This window comes from Nicotiana tomentosiformis, chromosome 5 (genome assembly GCF_000390325.3).
Source record: "Nicotiana tomentosiformis chromosome 5, ASM39032v3, whole genome shotgun sequence".
Classification (NCBI taxonomy): Eukaryota; Viridiplantae; Streptophyta; class Magnoliopsida; order Solanales; family Solanaceae; genus Nicotiana; species Nicotiana tomentosiformis.
In genome coordinates, this window is record NC_090816.1 from 127,090,706 (window position 1) to 127,096,844 (window position 6,139).

The following is a 6,139-nucleotide window of genomic DNA, read 5'->3' on the forward strand; positions in this document are numbered from 1 at the left end:
CAAAGAACCAGAGATGGGGTGATCAAGGGAATGGAAATTGGCCAAACTCATTGGTAGATGCACAATGATCCATTTGGGCATAGCTATCGAAGTACCCAGCGGTGACACGAACATCCACAAAATCAGAAGGCATGGTGATTTTTATATTTTGCCATGAAGTAGTAGAAGATGAGATATGGAGAGAAAGATAGGGTGACGGTACTCGAGATCTGAGGGATTAGATTCTCTAAATCCCTAAATATACACTACTAGAAAAATATTAATTTGCGATCGAAATTTCCGACTGATATTGAAGTAGTCGCTAATACGATAACTTTTGCGACTGCAGTAGTGGAAAAACAGCGCTGGAAATCTCCCGCCTTCAGCTTTGCGACTAATTCGGTCGGAAATATAAAAAGTCAATAATATTTGACCAATTAGGCGACTACTTCAGTCACAAAATAAAAATTAAAATGGTAAAAAGAATATTTTAGTGGGTTTGTGACCGCGGCAGTCACAAAGGTAGATATATTATTTCCCTAGAACCCTATTTCCCCAATTTCACCCGTATTTCCCAAATTTCCTTTCTCTCTATCGATATTATTTATTCGGCGATTTATCTCCATTCCACCAGTGTTGTTGATTGATTCTTTGATTTCTCTTCAACTTCACCTGTGCGGCTGACGGAGGCAAGCAGCGGATGGCAATTTTGGCTAACGGCAGAAATTTCAAGCGTATTATTCTACTCTTGAAGACCAATTCTGCTCCAATTTCTCTTCCACTCCTCGTTTCGGTTAGTTTCTATCTATGTCTCTCTTTTTATTACCTAGATATTTTGTGGGTTTAGCATTATCCCAATAGGTTTATCCTTGAATATTTATTACCTAGATAGTTTCTTCCACTCTTGAAGACCAATTGACTCTTGAAGATTTATCCTTTTTACTGCTCAAGTAACAAAATAGGTTTCAAGAGCTTAAGAGATACGGAAGTTGTTCGTTTCTATAGCTATATTTTCAATGCCAATGAAAGGGCAAAGGTCCAAATATGCCCTTGTACTATACGAAATTGAGCACATTTGCCATTCGTTAATACTTTAGCTCAAATATGCCCTTACCGTCACATAATTAAAAAATGGAACAGGTTGATTCGGTTTTTATCAAAACCAAACCAAACCAATTATATCGGATTGGATTGTTCGGTTTTGTTGGATTTTTCGGGTTTTTTATTACATTAATATTATTTCAATCTTACTTTGTTAAATTTTTTAGAACTAAATATATGTTCAGTAAAAATTAAAAAATTGACAAACATATGATCTATAAAAATATTCTTATGGGAGAATTTTTTTAATAATTAGAATTCATGACTTTTGTCAAGTGAAATTGATGACGAAAATGGAGAAGACATCAGTAATGGAGGAAATAGGATAAGGGAGAAAGAAAAAAGGAAAAAAAAGGGAAGAAAAGAAAAAAGAAGAAAGAAAAGAGAAAGGTAAAGAAAAAAAGTGCTAATAAAAAGGAAATAGTGTTTGTAATACACTTTAATACAATTAACGAAAGAACTAATTAGTTTGGGTGGATTCCGTTTCAAAAAGGGTATATATGAGCCAATTGTATAACTCTAAGGGCATATATGGACCAACTATGTGACGGTAAGGGCATATTTGAGTTAAAATATTAACGAAGGACAAATGTGTTCAATTTCGTATAGTACAAGGGCATATTTGGACCTTTTCCGATAAAGAAAAGTAAATATTAGACATACACTCCTTTGTTCCAGAGGTTTTGGCGTGATAGCAGACCTCGAGATTCGAACGGAGGTAATGCACAATTTCTCTTTAAGAAACTGAAAAATAAATTTTATAGACACTTTCTCTTGTCATATCTGAACTTTGGATTGGCTGCTGCTGATGCTGATGAGGTTGGGAAAATGGTGTTGGTTGAGATATTGGAGCCATAAATGAAAATTGAGAAGCTGAGGTTGAGGAACTAGAAATGGCTAATCTTGTAGTAAGGTTGAGAAGCTTGAATTTGTGGTAATAATCTAACATTTTATGGGAAGTTTAGTTTGGCCCTGTTGCCTCTGAATCTCAAAGCAACTTCATCATATGGTCTAGCTGCTGCTTCTGCTATATCAAATGTACCTAACCAAACTCTAGCTGCTTTATGTGGATCTCTTATTGTGGTGACCCAAAATATCATTTTTAAATTTAATGATTAATTATGTGATCTAAGCACTATTTACCATTACTCGACTTGAGTGTGCAGTCTGTAAAAAATTTTCGGAAAAGTTTTCAGGTGAAAAATGGATTAAAATGTGAATTAGAGCTTTAAAACTCAACTGAGTTGACTTTGGTCAACATTTTGACCAAACGGACTCGGATAAGTATTTTGACAGTTCCGGTAGGTCCGTATCGTTATTTGGGACTTAGGTGTATGCCCAGAATCAAATTCCGAGGTCCCTAGCCCGAGATATGGAATTTTAATGAAAAATTTAAAGTTTAAGTTCAAATAGTGACCGGATGTCGAATTATGTGCAAATGACCCCGGAATAGAATTTTGATGATTTCAACGGCTCCGTATGGTGATTTTGGACTTAGGAGCATGATCGGAATTTTATTTGGAAGTCCGTAGTGGAATTAGGCTTGAAATGCCGAAAGTTGAATTTTTGAGAAGTTTGACCGAGGGGTTGATTTTTTGATATCGGGGTCAAAATCCGATTCTGAAAATTTTTATAGCTCAGTTATGTCATTTATGACTTGTGTGCAAAATTTAAGGTCAATCGGAATTGATTTGATATGTTTCGGCGCAAAATATAGAAGTTGGAAGATTTGAAAACTCATAATTCGATTCGATGCGCGATTTGTAATTTCGCATTGTTTGGCATGGTTTGAAGCCTCAACTAAGTTCATATTGTATTTTGGGACATGTTGGTATAGTTGGTTAAGGTCCCGAGGGCCTCGGGTGAATTTCGGAAGGTTAACGGAATGGATTTCGGACAAAAAGGAACTGTTGGAATATTTCTGCTGCAGAAGCTATTTTTGGACAGCAATCGGTGCAATCGCAGAGCTAATTTTGGAAGCTTATATCTCGAAATCTATAAGGAATCTGAACATTATCAAAACATGAAAGTTGTAGCCCTTTGATTCTTGTTTCCAGAATAATAAACCATTTATCATTCAGACATTTATACAAAATCTTATGATCGATTGACTGAAGCTGGTACTGCAGATTTTGGCTACAGCAGTGTGCATCGCCAGAAATTTCTACTGCACAGGGCTGACTTTGGGAGCTTATATCTCGCAATCTATAAGAAGTTGGGCGATGAAAAAAATATGAAAGTTGTAGTACTTTGTATCTAGTTTGCAGAACTTTAAACCGTTTGGCAGTTGTAGTTGAGTACAAGAAGTTATGATTGATACACTATAGGCTGTCGAGGAAGAGTTTGATGTTTTCAACATAAGCATGTAATGATCCAAAAGTCCATTTTTAGTTCTAGAGATCGAAATTCGATTTTGAGACTTTCGACATTTTGATAATGAATTATAGGAGTGATCTGGAAAAGTTTGGTCTAATTTCATCAAGTCGCGATTGAGTTTTAAGCGCGAAATATGAGTTAATTGTTTAACGAGCGAAATTAGTATCACATTGAGCAAATGAGCTCCGAATTGAGTTTCAATTGAACGAATGGGTTCGTAGTTTTATTTGTGACTCATAGGAACAAGAATCGTCGAATTCCGAGTTCGTATGATGGAGTTAGAGCCTTTTTAGTGAAATAAAACTACTGGTGTAAATAGTCCTGGTGTGCACCTTTAGCGACCAAATGTGACACTTTTAGCGACGAGATTGGACTTTTAGCGACCAGAATAGTGTTTTTGGGGCAGAAACTTAAGGACCAAAAATGGTCATTTCCTTCATTTCGTTTTGGTATTTTGGAGAACGGTTCTTGGGCGATTTTGAGGATTTCTTCAAGACTTCAACTTGGGTAAGTGTCCTATATCCAAATGTGATTATATTTCATAAATCCATAGTCATATTCATCATTTATTTCGGATTTAAATGGAAGAAATCAAGATTTTTGTAAAATCTTCCAAAAACGAAAATTTAAGATTTGGAGGTCGAGTTGTTATCGGATTTTGATAAAATTGGTATAGGTGGACTCGTAATTGAATGGGTTATCGGATTTTATAAGTTTTGCCGGATTCCGAGATGTGGGCCCCACGGGCAAATTTTGAACTAATTTCGGATTTTAATGAAAATGTAATATTTTCTTATGAAATTGATTACTATAATTTTTGTTGACTGTATCGAATTAATTATGACTAGATACGAGTCGATCGGAGTCGGAAATTCGAGGAAAAAGCATAATACTTGGTTAAATTGGAGCAAGTCGAGGTAAGTGACTTGTCTAACCTTATGTGGGCGAAATTTTTCCTAGGATTGGTATTGATGTGATTATTGAAATGTGTTGAAAGTCGTGTGCACAAGGTGACGAGTGTGTACACGGGCTAAATTGTGAAAGATTATATTTTTAAATTGTGTAGATCACTGTTGCGCATTTATTAAATTATTTTATCTTGTTATATTCTTCATCATTGATCTGAGATATATACTTCAAATTTGTTTGATCTTTTCTTACTAATTGTTTTACCTGTTTAGTTGAAACTTGGTTTCTTTTATTCTGTGCATTATTTGAAGGTTGATTTTCTTTAAATTAAATATTATTAATATGAAGTATTTGACATTTTTAAACTTGATATTGAAGCAACGTAGTAAAGATTTTGAAATATTATTTTCCTAAATTATTTACTCCTGAATATTTTTATACTCATTGTGAGGGAGCCGTGAGCTCTTTATTGTGAAAAACTATTATTGATGATTTATTTTGGCATGAGCCGTGAGCTTTTTATTGTGAAAAAATATTGTTGTTGAATTATTTTGGCAAGTTAAATTATTTGAGCACTTGAGGTGCAAATTATGATATATTGTGATATTGATACGCATGCGGTGGTATAAGGTCTGGGTATTGAAACGCATGCGGTGAGATAAGGGTGGCTTGATACGCGTGGCTAGTAGGAGAACTACTAGAAGTCATGCGGTGTGATAAGGGTGGCTAAAACGCGGGATGCTATTTCGGAAAAAAAAAGTTTTCTTTAAATAAATTGTGAAGGCTCCCGCGGTGATATAAGAAAATGAGATATTGTGAATTTAATTATGATTTGGGACTACGAGGCGGTACCTCGGGAGTGCCCTTGTTGATATTGATTTATGGCCATAGTTGCTTTCAATTAATTGTTGTGATTTTCATAAAGTTGAAGGAAATTCTGTTTTGATTCCACGAGATATTATTTGTAATTATTTGATGTCATTAAACGTGACATACTATTTGATTCATTTCCAATGTTATTTTATTTTTACTACATTGATAAATATTTTACCATGCCATTATTATATTCCAGTAGGGCCTCACCTGACCTCGTCACTACTCTACCGAGGTTAGGCTTGGCACTTACTGGGTACCGCTGTAGTGTACTCATACTACGCTTCTACACATCTTTTTGTGCAGATCCAGGTACATTTTACCAGCCTAGACGTCAGTGAGTTACATGCGCACTGAGACTTCGAGGTATATCTGCCAGCATCCGCAGACTCCGGAGTCCCCTTCTATCATTTTATGTTGCTTCCTTATATTTTATTTAGACCTTGACATATAGAGACATTGAGAATAAATTCTTAGAAGCTTGTGACTTATTTCTACCGGGTTTTGGGAGTTGAAATTATTTGAATTGTAGTTTATTTATTTAAGATATTTATTATTATTCTGCATTGATAGGCTTACCTAGTCTTAGAGACTAGGTGCCATCACGACATCCTACGGAGGGAATTTGGGGTCGTGACAAGTTGGTATCAAAGCACTAGATTCATAGGTATTATGAGTCACAAGCAAGTTTAGTAGAGTCTTGTGGATCGGTACGGAGACGTCTGTACTTATCTTCGGGAGGCTATAGAACTGTTAGGAAAATATTCACTTCTTTGATTCCTTATCGTGCGACATTGATTTAGCTTGAAACATATATCTCATATTCATTTGTATCCACTCGTGTATGATATTGCGCACTCAATATCAGTTATGCGTCGAAGGTTCTTGATGCCGCAGATGG

At 35.5% G+C, this 6,139-nt stretch overlaps 1 long non-coding RNA gene across 1 annotated transcript; it reads left to right on the forward strand.

The window, feature by feature from the left end:
• The first annotated feature begins 614 nt into the window (after nt 1–614).
• On the forward strand, nt 615–5,803 carry LOC138891839 (uncharacterized). The gene is made up of 3 exons (XR_011408176.1): nt 615–772; nt 4,305–4,373; nt 5,545–5,803. It is a non-coding gene; the product is annotated as an uncharacterized lncRNA (long non-coding RNA).
• Nucleotides 5,804–6,139: the final 336 nt, after the last annotated feature.